This window comes from Carassius gibelio, chromosome A8 (assembly GCF_023724105.1).
Source record: "Carassius gibelio isolate Cgi1373 ecotype wild population from Czech Republic chromosome A8, carGib1.2-hapl.c, whole genome shotgun sequence".
NCBI lineage: Eukaryota > Metazoa > Chordata > Actinopteri > Cypriniformes > Cyprinidae > Carassius > Carassius gibelio.
In genome coordinates, this window is record NC_068378.1 from 21,446,703 (window position 1) to 21,468,416 (window position 21,714).

The window sequence follows — 21,714 nt, forward strand, 5'->3', positions numbered from 1 at the left end:
TCAGAAATCATACTAAATGCTGATTTGGTGATCAATGCTGAAAACAGTTTTTGCTGTTCAGTACTTTTGTGGAAACCATGATAAATTTTTTAACAAGAACAGAATTTATCTTAAATATATATTTTTTGCAATATTATAAATGTCTTTAATGTCAAATCTTTATCTTTTAAATGTCTATTAATTTTTTTTTAACAAAATATTATTACAAACGTTAGAATTGTAGCTTATCACAGTTTCCACAAAAATGTTTAGCAGCAAAAACTGTTGTCAATATCATTAATAATAGAAAATATTTCTTAAGCAATAAATCATAATATCTGAAAATTGTATTTTGCATTATAGGAATACATTATATTTTATACACAAACTTCACTTCTGAATGCTTACATTACTGGTTTTCCAGCCACAGAAGAAGCCGTTTTTTAACAAACCTGTAATTCATCCTGGAGTTGTATTATAACAGCTGCTGGTGAGAAATACCAGCCTTTGCACTTCTTCAGACAACAGCACTGACACAAGCCTATTAAAATATCACTGACTAACTTCAACTACATCTCTCTGAATCACACACTCCACCAACACACTTTCCAAACACTTGACCATGTGATCATCATCCAGTAAATTGATCATGAAAAGATATCGAACCGTCAAGTTCACTTTGCTTTGAAAAGATAGTGAGCTTGCGAAAATCTATTCATAACCATTCATTCTTTTTTATTAAATAAAAAGCTGTCAAACATCTTTACTTTCCATAGACTCACAGACTGGATTTGAAAAGGTTTTGCAAGTGATTTGTTTTTCATATATTTGTTCAATAAAAGGGGTGCAGTGCTTACTTTTCAAGTATATTTTTGTCCAAAACAATAAATCAAAAATAAATAACCCTAATAAATAACCCTAATTAGCCCATTTAATCAAACCTGAATGTGTTTTTTCATTTTGATTGGCTGATTTCAAAACAGCAAGCAATGGCCTACACTTAAGAGATTTAACATTGTGTTGTTTCAACAATGGTTTCATTAATTTAATAATTAAAAAATATATACATTCCTAAGGAAACTATAATATAATGATGTTAGTAAAACAGCACAGAATAGATTATTGAGCTCGTCAGTTTATCAGAAAAATATTGACTTAAAAACATCAAGCTTTACTTCCAAAAATGTACTCTAACGCTCTAAGTAAAATGATGCATGGTTAACTTTGCCTTTTAATACCGTGTAATTAAACAGAATTTTGAGCGTACCCATTTGTAACTATAGATTACCTCCACAGTACCTACTCATAGATATAAAGGAACAATATGCAATGTTTGGGGAATAAGGGGGTAATAACCTGCAAAATTATAAAGCATTTATACTGTAAGTATTGATTGGTATGCATGACCTACTGTGTTAAGCAACAGTATGATTTAGAACAAGTTGTGTAATTGCAATAACACAAAATATATATTTTTACACTTAGTACTGGCTACTTATTATATTATTACAACATGCATCTTACCTGACATTGATACAAACAAGCAAACTATAGTATAATATAGTATAATTTAGTAATTATGGTAAAGTTAAACAACTTTTTTTTCTTTTTACCACATTTTACTTAAGAATATATGCTATAGTATTTACTCATGGTTTTTTTCATATGGGATCGTGGAGAGTACTAAAGTATGGGGAAATTATGTAATGAGTTTCTGCTATGATTTGGGTTAGAAATTTCCATATGAAAATTTACATGATAAAAGAGCACTGCATATGGTCATCTCATCTGTATCCTGCTCCTCCCAAGATATAACATAAATATAATACCATAATTCCCAGCATGTACAAGTTTTTTTTTTTTTTTTTGGCTTGAGGCAAGTAGAATAAAATGTACTACAACATTTTTCTTAACTACCATGCAAACATACACTCTTGTTATACCGTATGTAGTCATTGTGTAAGGGTAACATCTGTGGGCTGTAATTTAAAGTGACCCCTTGTTACCCTCGTTACGTGTAGTTGCTGTGTAAGCTTCATTGAAACTGCAGAAAGAAAGACATGAGAATCTTGGATGACATAGGGATAAGTAACTTATCAGGATTTTTTTTATTTGTGTTTGTCATAAAATTATGAACAAATGCAATAAAACAACACCATGTGTTAATATTTAAAGGGTTTTCTGTACATATAGATTTTTTTATATATATAAATGTAAAATTTAGGGTTAGGGTAGGGTTATATTTTATATTCAGGAATGCCTAATTCTGTAAAAATGCAAACTATGCAAGAGGGCTGAAGAGGTTTTAACCACAGTTTCTGTTTTGTGGTTCCCATGGCTAACTATAGTAACAATTTTTCTTTTTTCTTTAACTATGGTATAAACATGTCTAATTTTCATAAGGTACAGGGTATACCCAGGGGTTAAGGTGTGCTGGAGCCCATCAGAGTGGAGCTGACTGTCACCTACTGACTGTTGTATATTCTCTATTTTGTTATACTATTAAGTTTGTGTACTTTAGAAATCCTTTGTTATTTTACTATTTATGACTTGACATGTATGAAGGTTTTTTGCAATGTATTTTTCTTATGTTTTTCTATTGTGATCACAGGTGAAAACAGCAGGGGGAGGCCTTTTCTGGTCCCTCATATACTGCAGGTACAAACTTTGCAAGCATATGCAAAAGATCTGCAGAAATTCATTGACTCCTGCCCATAGCAAAATTGACTATGCCTATTAAAAATAAATTTAGAACATGATTTGTTTGTTTGTTTTGTGTGTGTGTGTGTGTGTGCATGTGTGCGTGTATGTGTGTGTTTACTGTTCTTTGTATATTGTATAAGTGGTTGCAAATGTGTTTTTTCTGCATTCTGTTCTTGAAAAATCTCTGATAAAATGTTGTTAAATAATAAAGATATTTATTTGTAACAGTTAACTATATAATACATTTCATTGTTAATACATTTTAAACATCTATTGTAGCATAACTAAAATGATTTAACGTTACACTTACACAGTAACTACATACATGGAGAGGGTAACAAGGGATCACTTTAAATTACAGCCTGCATATGTTACATTTACACATTAACAACACGTGTGACAGTGCACGAGGGAGGGAAGAGGAGACACTGGAGAATACTTATTCTTTGAATTTAATTTCACAATCAACAAAGGTCAACACTCAGGAATTCAGTTATGACATTTGTACCACAACGTTTAACAGCAGACAAAGGAACTCAGCACAGGGAAAACTATTTAAACACATGACAGGATAATGGGATGAGACACACCTGGGATCAAATGAACTAAGAAACTCAAAAACAAATAGAGACAAATTCACATGACGAGGACATTCAGGAGGGACTAAATAAGGAAAACAGGTACATACATGTGACAACACGTAACAAGAGCCCACAGATGTTACGCTTACACAGTAACTACACTTAACAAGAGGGTAACAAGGGATCACTAAATTACAGCCCACGGATGTTACACTTACACAGCAATTGCACGTAACAAGAGAGTAATAAGGGATCACTTTAAACTACAGCCTCTTACACAGTACATATAACAAGGGTGAATGTTTGCGGTGAGCATGATGACCAAGTACCATCAAGACCATCCTTGTTGATCCTGGAACAACATTCCAATTAACCAAACAGAATTGAGAACTTTTCAGGAAATATCTGTTCAAGGCTTAAAATCAGGGTTAGGTGCTTCTTTACCCTTGTTAATCAACTATCATTTCACACTGATTTTAGGAATAAATTATGGGTAGGGTTAGGTTTAGGGGTGGGTATTGGGTTTAGTCTATATTTTTGGACAGTAATGTTGATCCAGGATCAACAAAAGATGTTGATCCAGGAACATGGCAAAATCACGGTGAACGTATGTTTGCATAGTAGTTAAGATAAATGTTGTAGTACATTTTATTCTACTTGCCTCAAACCACATGCGGAAGCTCAAGTGCACCAACAGCACTAGAGCTACAGAAAAAAGAAAATATTCAGTAAATTTACGTGTTGTGTATTATGTTATATTTATGTTACATCCTGGGAGGAGCCAGGAACAGGTAATCTAGTTTTACACTGTATTGCTCCTAAGTGGTACAATGCTGCTGACATGATTAACTGCTGAGATGACCTTATGCAATGCTCTTTCATCAGGTAAATTTTCATAAGGAAATTTCAAAACCAAATCATAGCAGAAACTCATTACATGCTTTCCCCATACTTTAGTTATCTCCATGATTCCACATAAAGAAACACTAGTAAAGACTATAGCATATATTCTTAAGTAAACTATGATACATTTTTGTATTTTTTATTTTATTTTATACACTCTTTTTTTTACTTTACTATAATTACAAAATGATACTATAGTATACTAGTTTACTATTTGTATCAATGTCATGTAAGATATACAGTATGTTGTAATAATACAATAAATACCCAGTACGTAGTGTAAAATATATATTTTGTGTTATTACAATAAGGCAACTTGATCTAAATCAGATTGTTGCCTAACAACATAGTAGGTCATGTATACCACGTAATCTTAGAATAGTTACAACTTACTTATGAAATGCTTACAGTATAAATACTTTTGATTTTCCAAGTCATTACTAGGGCTGTTGAAATGGTTGAAAACTAAATTCAAATTATATAAAAATGTAAACTGCATAATTTCAGTTAGGGTGAATTAAAGCTTTTGGATTCTCTCCTGAGGCCACATCAGGGCGCAAAATATAACTAATGCATGTTTATTTGAAGCGTAACATGACTGTCTGTGAAAAAAGTGCATAGTGTTTAAAATAATGTTTATAAACCAATTATAATTAAGTTGCTTAAATAACTATAAACAAAACAGCATCATGTATGTGTGCATAGTTTAATACAAAGGGCCAAAAACCAATCACATTACATGTGCAAAAACCAATCACATACATTTTATTTAAAAATACAAGTTGCAGTAGGATGAGGAAAAAACCCCGCCATAAAGTCTTGAGATATGTTTTTTCAAAGCTGAACTTAAACTTAGAAGTGTTAAACATGCAGCTCTTTTGATTCATGATTTAGCTATGTTTGTTATGACTGTTTCACATTGCGAGTGTCAGTGTAGTATGAGAAGCAAGTTTTGTTGCTGTCCATGTTAATGAATCATTCATGCTGCAGATGATCCAGAAAGAGATACACAAACAGGTTTTCAACCACACATCATTATTTCTGTGTTACAGATATTTAGATAACAGAAGTACTGGTATAAAAGTTTATAGTCTGGGTATAAACACTTATTCTCTCTACAGTAGCTATCAAAATGAGAGTAGGCCTATAAATAAAAACATGATTCTCCATTTATCTCAATTTATCCAGAATCTTGCAGCTCTAGTTTACATGTTGTTTATTGCTGCATATAATTCATTAAAAGAAGTTTAATTTCATAAAGTACAAGATGATTTCAAAAAGCACCTACATTTTTTTTCATTTTGTGTTTTTCAGTTGAAAAAAAGACTAGTTTCATCTATATATTTCATCATTGAGGATTCCATAAAAAAAGTCTAAAAATCTCATCTCGTTCTCATGAACCCAGTCTCGTGTCTCGTCACGTGGGATTAATGTCTTGTCACACCCCTACAGGCCACTAATGAGGCTGTCGGTCATTACAGTAGAGTAAAATATATCAACATATAGGATCCTGGAGCACCATATGTAACATTAACAATACATCAAAAGAAAGCTGCAGGGGGTGAGTTCTTTTACTCAGACTCCCCACCTTGGCCATATACATTAATCAGGCTGACAGCTGATTGGTCCAGAGCATTTGAATGACAATTGGATGCCTGCAGTCCTTAAAGATCAACCATCTATATACACAAGTTACAGCCAAATTACTGAGATAAAACAGATAGTAGAGAGGGGTTTTACAGTAATGAATTATATGAGGCAAAGAGCTTGGTTTGAAAAAGCATTTGTGAAATAGAAGTTAGATTGGTCACTCACTGATTGCAATCAGACAATTTAAATGGTTTCAAAACATACAACTGCAATATATTGCCGCATATTTTAATGCCACAGCAAATGTGATGCACTATGCAGACATAATCCAGTGTTCATAACTCAACACTCCCTAGTGCACCTAGAGCATTTATGGAAATTAAGTGCAAAAATGGTCCATAAATTGTCAAATTTTTGCTAAAAACAAGGGTACATTGACACATGACTGCCCACATTTTCTGAAAATTGACTCCACGCCATTGAAGACTAGAGTTTAACCCATACTTTGTAAGTGAATAAAAATATTAATATTAATTATATATTGATTATTAAAGTTAGTTCATAGTTTATTAAATCGCTGTAAAAAAATAGCAAATAGAAAGTGCAATCTATATTATAGCTCTATAAATTAAGGATACAGAGTTTATTTGAGGCACAGAAAGACAAATGTCTCGCAGAAAAATACACAATACATAATTTTACTGCTTAGGGTTAAAGAGCCACACAGATGGGAAATCAAAAATTACCTGTATTACAGTGTATGCTGTAGCTGTCCATCTGTGTAAACAATGTGAAAAGTAATTAAACCAAAAAGTACACGATTTATAAAGTTATTGGCTTCTAAAGTAAGGAGTCGACTCTGAATCGCCGAAACGAGTCGTTATAGATTTCAAATCTTTTGCCCATCTCTATGTACATCACTAGGAGCACTTTGCATAATAATCTCCGCCTACCGTCTTGGGAGAAACAAAACTCTGCCCTGCCCCACCCCCCCCACACACAGACGCTCTGGTTGGTGTGATAGCATCATGTCGAGGAGACAGTGTGTTTTTAATTGTAAAGGCAAGTTTGTTTTATTTTCACTGCCAAAGAATGAAAATCAGAAGAACCAATGGCTAAAATTCATTTTTACCACAATACCAGAGCAGTACAACAAATCCCTTTTGTTGTGTTCACAACATTTCACTGATGACTGCTTTTCTAATCTTGGTGAGTACAAACGATTTTCAAAGCGTTTGGCCATAAAAGAGGGTTCATTACCAACTTTATTTAGAACAAAGAGCATCTCCGGATCACAACGCGAAGTATGATTATGAAGTTATGTGTTTGTTTTCTCCTGAGCGTCTTATCAGTATGTGTGCTGTCTGTAGCCTGTCTGTGCTGATCGTCATGTACAAACACGTCATTAAAATGAAGTGTAACTCCGTGAATACTCAACAAAGAGACATGAGAGAGATATCTATAGAAAGCTTGACATGTCTACTTTAAAACTAAACAAGTGCTGCCGAAAATATTCTGTGATAAAGTAATCCATATGAAAACAACGTGATGTGCGTTTTTCACGTCTCCCTTCAATATATCTAATGTGACCACGCCCCCGCGCTAAACGCGCTATTCAGATTCAAACTGAAGCGCGCGGCTAGAAAACACCCACACAGAAGAAAAAGCAGCGAGACTGTTCAAGTTTTTTACTTTACTGTTTGCTTCGCGGTGAAAGGAATAAGACATAATTCACCCCAAACAGATGCTAACGCATAGTTTACCGTGGAGGTGAGTGCGGAACAACCAATCAAATCTGACTATGTTAGTTGACCAATCAGAACACAGTATGCTACCGAAAGGTGGGGTTTAAGGAAACTGAATCTTTTGAACAGCTTTGCGCAAACCGTTTGGGGATCTCTGAGAATTGAGGTAATTTTAAAATGATATTTTGACAAAATGACAATGTTTTTTAACCTTGGATGCATTTAAACCTAATGTACAGGACTTATAACCCCTTTACGTGCAAACATTGCCGACGGCCCCAGTTTATTATTGTTTCACTTTCACAGCACGTTAAACATCACTGTCTTACTTCATCTGGACAAACTGTGCATCAATTGAAAGTTTAAAGACTCTAGTTTCGATATTTGACCAATATTTTGATAAAACATTGTTGCAGTGACAGATATTTAGTGATTTATGTCAGAAGTGCAAAATAATAAATCCGTATTATACCACATTCTGAATAGAAATTCACCACTCATTAATATTCAGTCAAGTCTGCAGCGGTTTATTTGTGTTCACATAGACTCACTGAACAGCGTCAATAAGGATTTATAGACAAAAGATACATATCTGCGGAGATATATGGATATATTTACTGATGTTTACTTCATATTTCTTCAGACAGAATCGTCATTTCTATTCATTTTCCACGGATTTAAGCGATCTGATGATAAACAGCCTCTCCCAGCGATCTGTGTGTGTGTGGGTGGTGTCAGCTCGTGCGGTGTGTGACTCAGACTCCGATTGGGCCTTCCCAATGTCAATCTTAGAGTGTCATATCTGGACACCGCCACATCGTGTCACATGCTTCCTGCACACTTCCTGGTAGTTATCTGGCCAAAACAACACTGAAACACCTCTGTACAAACGAAATATCCGAATAATAAAAATATGAGATTTTCTTGAGATCTGGGGCGTTTTTATAAAAAAAAAAAAACGAAAATGTACATGGGAAATGCTAACTTGTGCAGCGATGAAAAAGGCTACAAATAATATATTTTTACAACAGTAAACGACCAAATTCCACCCCTGATCGCTAAAGGAAGTTATTATAAACACTCGATCGGGGTTTAAAGTGAGTTTTGAGTAAAAGTGTACTAATAATTTCATAAATTGTCTGATGTAGCTTGATGCTAACGTTAGCTACAATGCTACTAATAGCAGGTGCTTTTCTTCTTCATAATGCATTTTTGTCTCAATAATTCACGTAAGGTCATAAGAAAATGTTTTGTTGTATTTTTATAGTAAGACTTTTGATAAATAAGGGCTAAATGCAAAGAGAGACTGAAGTGAGATCGCTGCTTTGTAAAGCCTGAAAAACCACAATCAATGCTAATAAACGTGGAATAAAAACAAAAGAATAATGATAAAAGAATAATGCGGATAATGTGTCATACCTGCAGGAGGTGTGAAAGACTCGTTTGGTGAGAACAATAGAATCATGAATGGGGAGTTTTGCAAAGCCAACACACACACAAAATACAGAGAAGAGTTTACATGTGAGATCTTACAGGGATGACAAGGGCCATAAATCAATCTGATTAGCCTTCTCTAAAAACACACATGACATGGCCTTAGAAAATATTTCATAAAATTCACAGTTTTACAGATTCGATTATGACATTTTTTACGAAGTTTTGGAAGACTTGTGGCCTTAGCTACACTGTGTTTTCAAACTCATTTCCTACATCAACAATTTTTAAAATACATTTAAAACATATGTTTTTAATATTTTTATTTTTGTTTTTATGTTTGAGCTTTTATATCTCTATTATCATAACAGTCTGAGTGATTCTGATTCCTGAACAGTAAAGTTTAAAGTGTCAGCTTTGTGAACAAAGGTTGATTATGTATCTAGTCAGAAAGAATCATGAGCAGAAACCTTTTTATTTTGGGAATGTAATTTCGGTCTCCATGCCAAAAAAGGGGGGTTACTAGTAAGGGGATAAACAGTGATAGGAAGCTTAGAATTTTCATCTTACTGGCTCTTTAAGTCATTATGTACATTGACTACAATTTGGGTCAAATATAATGTAATTTAATGTGAATGGCACTCTCTGTGGCATGGCAGGATTTTTGTCTGATAAATAAACATATAATTTGTCTTTCTAATGTCACAGCATTAAATATGCAACTTTGCTGGCTAACAATTGCATTAATGTGACCAGCTGGATATTAACTAATGCAAATAGATGGTAACCATTGTGACATAAAATATTTGGGTCAGACTTGTGTGTGTTTGGTCACAATGTTTTAACCACTTGAGGTAATACTCATGTTCTCTAATGTTCTATAATGTAGTAATGTTCTAATACATATCTAAGCCTTTAAGCAAACTGTTGATCTTTCTGTACTAATTTCAACATCTAGTCAACAAATAAATTACATAGTAATGATATGAAAACATGAACTATAGTGTATACACTGTTTAATTGTCCATTTTAAATCCACATATGAATTGTCCTCTGTGCAGCACGCAGTGTCATGCGTCAAAACAAAAAGAATGTGGTGTCAGTGATGTGGTGCCACTCCAGCAATGGACACAACCCCCAAAAAACTATTGGAACGGATTTTTGGCGTATATCTCTGTTTTTCTAAGGTTCAGAAATATGGTGAAATATGTTCAAGAAATATAAAATTATACACACACACACACACACATACGTACACGATAAGGCTGCAGCGAGATCTAGTGAGAATCATTCAGATTCTGCACAGAAATCTGTTATAAACAGCACTGGCATACGTAAGGAAACCAGAAGTGGTAATGCTAACTGTAACAATGGTGTTGTGGTAGAAATAGTCGAATGCATAATTCAATTCATTTCAGGATTTCAGGACAACTTTTTGAGAGAGAAATTCAAGCACTTTTCTATGACTTTCAAGCAATTCAGACAACTATTTCCAGCACTTCAAAGCTCTAAGATGATCCAGTTTGTATGTTATTTTTAAAGGGGGGGTGAAATGCTATTTCATGCATACTGAGTTTTTTTACACTGTTAAAGAGTTGAATTCCCATGCTAAACATGGACAAAGTTTCATAAATTAAGTTGTACGTTTGAAGGAGTATTTTTGTTCCAAAAAACCTCACAAGTTTCAGAAAGTTTTTTTCGAGTATGGCTCTGTGTGACGTAAGATGGAGCGGAATTTCCTTATATGGGTCCTAAGGGCACTTCTCCCGGCAGAGCGCGCGCTCCCGTATAGCAGAGCAATGAGAGGCTGAGCACAGCCTAATCAGAGCGAGAGCGTCGCGAAAAGTCACAAAAGAAGTGTGTTTTTGGTTGCCAGGGCAAGACAACCCTGCACAGATTACCAAAAGAGAAACAGCATTAAGGGACCAGTGGATGGAGTTTATTTTTACAGAGCATCAACGGAGTTGTGCAAGTGTTTTTGTTTGTTCCCTGCATTTCGGATTGCACATCGTTTATTTCTTAAGGATAATGCAGTCCCAACTAAAAAGGGTCACGATCGTGTGTTGGAACCACATGCGGTGAGTAAAACTGCTTCAAATATCTCTGTGTTGTTAACTTAGCTATCAGCGCGTGAGCACATCATGTAAACAACATGCGATGTTGTCATCAAACTGCACTTTCCACATGTACAGCTTAAAAAAAAAAAAAAAAAAAAAAGACGACATAAAGTGGAACTTAGTCATTTTCCAAAACCGCTAAGCAAATATATACAGTTTCAGTACATACCACATAGCATACCGCCTTTGCTGATGCTGCTCTTGTTAAATTTCAGCCTCTGGATCTGTGTCACAGCTTCCACATGCTCTCAACTCAAAAGCCTACTGGCGCTCGTGATTCTTTAGCTCCGCCCACACGTCACGCCTCTAGGCGCTCGTGTTTTTCCGGGAAAAATCGGTACAGACTATCTTTCTCTTATAAATATAATAAAAATAAAGACTTTTTGGAGTTATGAAGGATGCAGTACTACTCTATAGGTACTCAAGATTAACAGGATATTGAGTGAAAACGAGCATTTCACCCCCCCTTTAATGGGATGAACTAAATATAACCTACATTGTGGTAAACAAACACTTATGTAAAATATAAATGAAAAACATAAAATCACAATTATAACCAGAAAACAGCAGCAGAGGAGAACTTATTGGCTTATTAGTAGGGGTGGGCGACATGACCAAAATCTTCTATCACAATCCAAAAGTTTTATATCTCGATAACGATATATATCTTGATATAGTTATTTTTTCTTTTAATAAGGTTTTTTATGATATTAAGAGTTGATACCATAGAATTTTCATAATCCTTGTCACCAATGTCAATATTAAACTAATACAAGAAAATAATAATTTAAAAAAACTTCAGCTCACTTGAGATACATAAACAGTGATGAAATAAGAACAAGAAACTAATTACAAGCAATAGGACAAAAACTACAATGAATAAGAAATACATTGTGTAAATGAATTGGTCTTCACTGTGTAAGTTATATCCATCTATCTATACATCCATATATATAGTGACGAGTCAGCTGCTTCCCCCCTAATTATCATTGGCACCCCATCCTAAATCACCGCCCTTCACCAGGCTCCAGACAGGAGTGGATGTGTAAGAGAGGAGGGTCGCTGGATGAGCCAGGGCTGGTGGTGTATAATGGGGCACACCTGATGTAAATGGAGCCTCATCACTGCTGCTGTTGAAAAGCCCAACGAGCCTCTCCTTGGGAGACCGGTCTCTTCCCTGTGCATGCACACTGTTGTCCTCGTTGGTCCAGGAAGGGTGCGTTGAGGGATTTCTTCGCCACCAGAGACATGAACTACTGGACCCGCGGTCCGGACGAGAACCGCAACCATTTACATGGCAATCAGGCCAGGATGCCAGGCCGTGTATCCCCTTCAAGCACCGCGGCCAGTGAGAGGGATGAAGCCGCTAGAAGAAGCCGCCGCCCCTTACCCGGACCCTTCCTCCATGAACACTGCCCCACCATTAAACCCGCAGCATGACAAGGACACCAGATTCCCTGTTTGTTTTAGACGCTTTTCCCCTTTGGACACTTTATTTCTATGTTTTGCTTTAATTTTTGTTTATTAAAAGCCTCTGAGGCCTAACGCCACGCCTACTGTGTTTATCGTTTGCTCCTCCGATGACAATATCTATACTGTATGTATATACGCATAATCATTAGCATTATTTATTCATTTATTTATTTATTATTCTAATTACAAAAGTGATTTAGTCAAGAGTAGTGAGAGATTTTCATGAATGGCAGACAAATATTGGACAGCTTCCCCTTTAAGATCGAAGTCTTGATCCAATATACGGTTACATATGCACTTTCTCTCGTAACTGTTTACATTCCCTCAAGACCTAAATGACTGTGTTTATGAGGATACTTGCATCTGGATGCATATAAGTGTTTATGCAATTGTTCAAAGCCAAAAAAGCACACAAGCTCTTAAACGGCTTAAACAGAGACAGCGCACACATATAGCTCTTTTGTTTGTGTTTCAATGGCCTAAAATCAGTTGTTTTAAATGGCAGTGCTTAAAAACACATGCAAACATTAAGTTTTCATGACCATGCGCACAGCAACGTGACCTGAATGCGCATATGTTGTTATTCATGTGTCTGCCTGCATCCCCTTTTAATGCATGTAAGACTGCCGTCATTCAAATAATGAAAACGTATTGCCGTAAACAATGTATTTTGTGGCACCACAAAATAAATGTTAGAGCACAACATGAATCGATAGACTTTTCATTTCGTCCATCCAATTTACATAGTCATATCGCCCAGCCCTGCATATTAGTCATTCATCTTTACATTTTGAATGAAAAAAATCACTATTATAAAATATCAAATCATTAAGAAATCAGATTTTCTCAGAATTGTACACTTTTTTGTGTATGAAGTAAGAAAAGTCACAAACTTTTCTTCAATTTGCTACTAAATCACACATAATCACTGAAGTTGGTCAATTCCATATGCTAGGAAAATAATGGTACATTTAATAATAGTGGAAGATATATATTTTCTGTATATAAATAGTATATTTTGCACCTGTTACTGTTGTTAATAAAAGTAAATTTTGAATGCATCTTAACTCAAGCTTAGTTTTTTACTGTCAAATATGTATAAACAATAAACAGTAAAAATAAACAAGAAATGAATGAAATATTATTAGTAAATGCACTTTTTAATGCAAAACAATAGTAATTTTATGATTAAATGACCTAAATGATCTTTATTTTGAACACCCCCACACATCAACCCACCAGCGCTAAACCAAATCTGCTCCTGGCGCCACCATCTGTATAACCTCAAATGTAGCGATCAAATGTTAGTCTGGAGCCCTGTGTATATGTACAAGGTGTAAAAAATGTCACAGAAGTGTTTGATAGAATGAAAAACATTTTTTTTTATATATAGTAACAACAGTTTCTCTACAGTTCAGGGTTCATGGTGACATGGAGTTTCACCCTGTTCCTGTTCACTGGAGCATCTGCGTCTCATAGTCAAGACTCAAGCCTGCTGTTCTTACATCAGCAGCTGAGGTAATGATAGAGTGTGTGAATGCATTTTCCAGAAGAAGCTGTATTGTGCTAGTCACGTGGCTCCGTGCAGGAGCTGCTAACAGACAGGCACTATAATTAACACACAAAAAGTGTGCACATGGAACACACAATCTTAGCTTATATGCATGTTCTCATAGGTGGTCCTGTAAATGCTTGGATTATTGCATCCTAATTCCTAATGCATTAAAAATAGCATGCTATAGGTCCCCAGATTGCAAAGTAAACATTCATATCAATAACTGATATGCTTGCTTAATCAATTTAACATGCATTGAATATTGTGAAAGAATCAAATGTACTGTAATAACATTTTAACAATCATGGTAAGAATACCGGCATAATGTCAGCACATATTCAAAAGTATGTATTTTACTATCACAAGTGAAATATATACTTTTAGTGTGTCACAGAAATATAGAAAAAAGGATTCAATCCCTATTTCTCTTCAAGTGCAAACTAGTGTTATGCTACTAGTCCAGATGATGTTGTCTTCTACATGCTCCTCATTATGAATATATCAGCTGAGCTTCCTCCCTTTGACAGATGAGCTTTGGTTAAAATAAGGCTAGCTCTTATTCCCTGTTCCCGTGTCACTCAGCTCCCTGTATTACAGCATTGTCTCTTCAAGCCTAGTACTTCTTAAAAACAGTGTGGGTGTAAAGCCCTGCTAGAACAATGAGAGCCGTGCATGGATGACAGCTGTCTGTCCTGTCACAGTGTGGACACCCCTGTGGCTCCTGGCAGATGAACTCCTATATGCTTTTGCCTGTTTGCCAAGAGTAGAAATTATTGTAGGCTCACACCACTGTTTCTTTACAAACAAACAACCACGGGGAGATGGGGAGCACAAATTTAAACTGATCAATCAATTAATCAGCAGCTGTTTATAATAATTAGGCTACCGCTGGGTTTATGTGAAGCAAGCCAGGCACAAAGTCTCATTAAATATGTGTTTACACTTGTTACCTGTCACCAGGCATGATAACCTAGCATTAATTTGAGCTTAATGTGTTTTTCCAACACTGTGATTCTGCTTTTTTAAACTAATTATAACAGGTTGATATAAATGTTGAACATGGGGTCAACAGTATGATGATAGTAGAAATCCAGAAAAGCATGCTAATCCTAATCATAATCTGAAGAATCCACAAAATGTCAGTTAAAACAAAATTGTAAAAAAATTAATTAATTAATAAATAAGAGGCATCATAAAAACTGCTTTTTTGCTTTTTATTACTGGCTTGAATAAACTATTTTACATGACAGATGTTTACAGTTATTCTTAACTATATGCAAATTTCTGCATTGCAAAGCAAATTCTGAATAGCAGTCAATAGTGAAGTTAATCATCTATAGTGATGTTTTTAGAATCAGATGGTGTATACAGTATCTCACCAATACAGGGGCTAACAGGGCCACGTTAACCAGCCAAGTTTTGAACATTTAGTTATAATTAAAATTAGTTAAAATGGCATATAAAAGCAGCTCTCACTGTGAAATGTATAATAACAGCAAGTCTGGCAGGAAATTATTTACAATTTGAATCTTCCAGCAAACCAAATTCACACAAGGTCACTGACATATTTTTTACATGCTTATTACACATAATATTTTGTGAATGACTTGGTCAATGGTTCTTGATGAATAACATTTTTTAAATGTTATTCACATAAAAGAGTTAATTCAGCATATCATTGTATATAAACCACACCAAATATCTAGTGGTCGACCAATATAATTTTTTATTTTTTATTTATTTATTTTTTTAATGTTGAAAAATGTCAAATATCATCCAAACTATAGGCCTTGGCGATATATCGGTCGACCACTACAAATAACTGTTTTTAAGGTCACATTTACATTTACAATTGATCAGCAAATTTTCAAAGGCAAAATCAAGTCTAGCTTATTGGAAAGACTTTTATAGGGGCAAATTCAAAGTGAATTCTCTAAATTTGTATTTTTACCTCCTTAAGAGCTCAGCATTGCAATTTTGTAACATTTTTCTAAAAAAGAATTCTATTTTTAAAAGCAATGGATTCCTAAAAACATGCTTAATAGGGAAAAACAATACAACTAATATCAACACTTGGACATGTGAAGGTTAAATATGTTTTAAAGTAAAAAAAAAAATACTATTTTTAGTACTGATGTTTATTTTTGTGCACACACACACTATACCAGAGTTTTTACCATCATATACCATCATTTTTATCATCCAAAGAAATCGTGTTTACCATCACGCATGCACGTTTTCACAAAATTGGCAGCACAGACTGATGTTGGTGGATTTGAAGGATGCTTATCATGGTCTCTGAGAGAGCTTTATGTTTGCCAGAGCCTCAGCAACAAAGAAAGAGAGTGCAACGGGAGTACACCATGCCACATGCCCCAGCTTAAAGAGGGGGCGGGTGACTAGTAGACACCAATGCTAATTAATGCCATTAAGGATGAGCTCCTCTCATTCCCCAAAATTCTGGGTGACTTGCAACCAGACCCCAAGATTGCAAAGACACCATTTCATTTAAATGACTGGAGTCCTGTGCCAGCCAATAATAGGCTTTAAGGAAGGAATGGCAACCCATTTATCCTACTCACAATGACTATACAATCATACTTTTGCACCACCATGCCACCATACTGCGCTTATCCGTACTTCCTGTACACAGTGCTGCTAAAATACAGTCAAGAGCAGAGGAATAACAACTAGCACAAAAACATGTCAGCATGCATTGATAATTGCAATTCAGCGACACTGGAAATGATACAAGAAAACATTAATTTAGTATCAACAAATGCTTCAATGCAACGCTGAGTGTTTGGATGAACCAGGCAATAGGTCATGAAAAAAATCTAAACTGAACCCATTTAATTTAAAACATGTTCTTGGTCTTGCATAAATCATCATTCCACAATTTTTCAAACAACAACAAAAAAAAATTACCTTATATTTTCACAAATCAATCAGTCGCCAATTAAAACATAAATTCCCGACACAGTACTTTCTGTAAGACAAAAGGCACCGTGGATTTGTAATCAATTACTTGTCATCCCACTGATGCAAACTATTACAACAGTAAATAGTTCAATTAATAATGGCTTAAAATTGAAAATATTATATAAGCTGCAATTAGCATGAATAAAATGCACTTTTTAATCAATATCGCAGTTTTTACGTAACAATATCATATATTTGATGAACTTTCTGTGCACTTCCTATCTCTTTCTCTCCATTCATTTTCCATTCTTTTCCTTGTACTCTGTGGACATGACTTCATTAAAATCTAATGAGTGACTATGACTCATTTGATACCAACAGAGCTTATCATCTTCATTCAACTCCTAATGAGGGTGCTAGCTTTGATGGAATAATGCATCACCATTTCATCTAGATGGAGGAACACAGACAGGATAAAGAGCATGTGAAAGGAACAGAGAAAACTTGTCCAGATCTGACTGCCAACACTTCAACTATACATATTTATTGTATTACCGTGTTTACACATTTGTTCCATCAGAAAAATTATGTACTCTAGGAATCATACAGCTACAACAGGCAACACCATGCACACATGTCAAGTGTAGTAACATGACACTCAAAGTTCAATCAATTTCAACTCTGACCTCATTAACCAAAGATTACCAGATAATCAGAATGGCATATTATTATGTGGGTAGTGCCAGCACGGAAATCTAAACCGAATGCCAGAGAGACTATTATTATTTATTTATTTGTTCTGCACGGATATCACATGGATACAGTACAAGGAGGAAACGAAACCCAATTGGGTTTATACAGAGTTCCACTCCACTTGCATAAATAAACAGAAAAAGGCACGCAGACAAAATAAGTAGAAAAATAAAAAAATAAAAAGAGGGAAAAAACATTTTCAGAAGCATGATTATCCTAATGAAAATAACTTAAAGTTACAGATGTTAAAGGGTAATAGTAAAGGAGAAACAAAAGTAAAAAAGCAGCATATGAGAGTCAACAAGACTATAGTATACTGCAGAGTACTATAACAAAAGCTGTCATTGTGAAATCAAAAGATCTTTCAACTGTTTTTTAAAGACAAGCAAAGAGGACGTGGATCTTAGAGACAAACTTAATTTACTCCATAGTTGAGGACCCCTAAAGCTGAGGTCAGTTTTATGACCTGAAGTTCTAGCGAACGGTAAGAAAAGATTTATTTCTCTATGCCTGGTTTGATGGATATGAGTATCTGAAATAAAAGTAAAGAAGTGGTGTAATGTTGGTGGGATATTTTCTCTGTTATAAATAAACTTATGAATAAATATGCATGATAAATAAACATTGACTCTCTCAATTGATAAAATCTTGTATCTGAGAAATAGAGGTGCAGAAGAAACATATTTAGAAGAGTGGGAAATCATACGCAAAAACTTCTTCTGAATTTTAGCAATTTTTGCGAGATAGGTGGAAAAAGTAGCACCCCAGACAATATTACAATAATTCATAAAGGGAAATAAAAAGCTGTAATAAAGTGTTAGATGAGCAGATGAGTGAATTGAAGGTAGAACAATTCTTAGAATATTTAACATTTTAGAGGATCTTGTACAGACTAGATCAACGTGTTTGGACCAAGTTAAACCTTCGTCAATCAGGACACCGAGAAATTTTGTAGAAGCCACTTGAGTAACTAGAGCTCCATCAATTTCTATACAAGCAAGTTCTTTGGGGTAGAATTTATTCATATTGTGAAATATCATAAAATTACATTTTTTGACATTTAACGTCAGCTTGTTAGTGCGAAACCAATTTGATAATATTTTTAACTCGTCATTAACATGTTGGATCAAGGTAACAAAATCCTCGTGTACTGCAATGAGGTTGGTATCATCTGCAAATAGTATCGGTAGAAAATGATCACAACAAAGGAATAAATCATTAATATAAATTAGAAACAATAAAGGACCCAGAATAGAACCCTGAGGAACCCCAAATGAAATTTTAGAAGTTTTAGAAAAGAAACCATTGAGATAAACAAATTGTTCTCTGTTAATAAAGTAATTGCGAAACCAAACTAAGGCAGTACCCTCCACGCCATATCTATTAAGCTTAGAAATCAAAATATCATGTGAAACAGTGTCAAAAGCCTTACTTAAATCAAGAAAAACACCGAGCGCAAATTTTTTATTATCGAGGGCATTTGATATATAATTTACAAGCTGTATTAATGCATGTTCTGTTGAATATTTTTTTCGAAACCCATATTGATGTTTGTATATAATGTTATTAACAATTAAATGTTTATTTAATCGTTCATAGACAAGTTTCTCAAATATTTTAGAAATACAGGGCAGAATAGATATTGGACGATAATTGCTAAACACCTTAGTATCACCTGATTTAAAAATCGGAATAACTTTAGCAATTTTAAGAGCTTGGGGAATAATTGCAGATTGAAATGATAAAGAGATTACATAAGTAAGAGGTTGAATAATATGATCAATGGTCTCCTTAAGGAGGATACTCTTAATGCCATCGTGGCCAGGGGCTGAGTTCTTTAGAGAAAAAATAATATCTCGGACCTCCTGCGTAGTTGGGTGATCAAGATTAAGGAGGGGAGAGTACCGCCCATTTATTTGGCTACATGGATCATTATCAGTTTTCTGGATATTGTGTGCTAAATCAGAACCAATTTTGGTAAAGAAATTATTGAAGCCATCAGCTATATCAATAGGGTCTGATAGACACCTTTCATTGTCCCTCATCTCTGTGGGCGCAGTTGCAGCCTTCCTATTACGACTCAGTACCTGATTTATAATGTTCCAGGTTGATTTAATGTCATTAGAGACTCGATTAAACTGGTCGGCATAAAACTTTTTTTTAGTCGCCCTAATTAAGCTTGTGAATTGATTCCTATATTTTTTGTATGTTTCTAGGTTATGAGGAGTAGGCTTGGTGACAGACTTGCGATACAACCGATTTTTCTTTCTAGATACTTTCCTCAATTCACCAGTAAACCAGGGTTTATCTCTAGCTACTTTGGATTTCACAGCTATCAGAGGAAAACTGGATTCCAGAGCAGAATTAAAGAGAGTCAAAAATAAATCATAGGCTTTAATAGCATCCTGCAACAACATGACCTCATCCCATATGATAGAGCTGATGGCTAATTTGAATATTCCAATATTTTTAGGGGTGAAATTTCGGTATTTTACATGCGCATTATTAGTAATACAAGCTCCAAAGACAGAATGTATAATTTGAAAGACTGGTAAATGGTCTGACACGTCACACCATAACAGCCCTGATGACACTTTATAATCAAAAGAGTTAAACAAAATATTATCTATGAGAGAGGCTGAGTGTGAGGTAACCCTGGTAGGTTTTGTAATCAAAGGGTAGAAATTTACAGAGTATAGGGTATTAAGAAAATCATGTGCAGCAGTGTGATCAGCATGTAGAATATTCAAATTGAAATCACCATGTAACAGACAGAGCTTATGTTCCTTTGAAATAATATCTAAGGTTGAATCAAGTGCATCAATGAAGGTATTTATATCAGAAGCAGGTGGTCTGTAAATGCATCCAATCACAATGCTTTTCCCTTTAAATAAATAACATGAGGGAATTTCGACGTGCTCAGTACCAGTAGCCTACAGTGTGTCTGTGGGACAAAGGCTGATTCTAGAAAGTTGGGCAGTTCCAACATTGCAATGACAGTCTGACACTTCTGACTCACAACCTGTAAGTATGTTTTTTATATTTAAATAATTTGTCAATGATGATTCAAACGCGAGTTTTGAGTAGTGTAGAGAAGGCATGTTGTTTGTTGTTTCTCAGATCACAAATGCAGACATGGTTTTATGTTTATGCAGCACATGCAAGAAAACATGTAAAAAGACAGTATAAGTTATTACAATAAGTAATTATGTTCCAACTCGATGCAACAAATGCCTCATTTGTAATGGGTTTTTATTGGTTTTGTCTGGTCTAGTGATGTCCGAATCGCGAATGAATCATTCTGTTTAACCAGATCATCTTAGTGAACCGGTCCAACCAGTTAACCAAATCGAACTGAATAATTAGAAACAGTTCGCAATAATCCAAATTATTTGGTTTATAAATGTGACATACACTCCCTCTGACATGAAATAAACCAATATCCCAAGATATTCAATTACTGTACTTACAGTACATTGACTGAACTGCTAAAAGAGAACCGATGATGGGATGTGGACAAGCAGAGCAGCTGGGAGACGGCATCACATTATGTTAAGGGGCATAACATTTCTGAACATTCATAAAATTTCATAACATTCAAATTCGGCCAATCACAACGCGCTGAATAGCTGGCCAATCACAGCACACCTCGCTTTTCAGAGAGATGAGCCTTGTGAAAATCGACGCGTTTCACAAGGCAGGGCGAGGAGGAGAAACAATAATGTATAGTATGCAGAAAATAATGTCTTTTTACCTTAAATTGCATAAACACATTTCATTACAACAAATACACAAAATAATGTTCTTTTTAGCTGCAAATTATTATTGCTTCTGATGATTTCTTCCCTTTATGATGTGTATAACCAACTTTGTCTTGATTTAGAGGCAAAGAGGTTTATACAGTATACATGGGTGTTTGTGTGTACATATTATCAATGGTGTTGTTATTGCTGTGTGTG

The 21,714-nt window shown here is 34.9% G+C and overlaps 1 protein-coding gene across 1 annotated transcript in view; it reads right to left on the reverse strand.

Annotated features, from left to right (window-relative positions):
* LOC128018859 (voltage-dependent R-type calcium channel subunit alpha-1E-like) overlaps positions 1 to 21,714 on the reverse strand; it is a 133,203-nt gene that overhangs the window by 64,622 nt on the left and 46,867 nt on the right. The gene's annotated exons all lie outside the window — the stretch shown is intronic.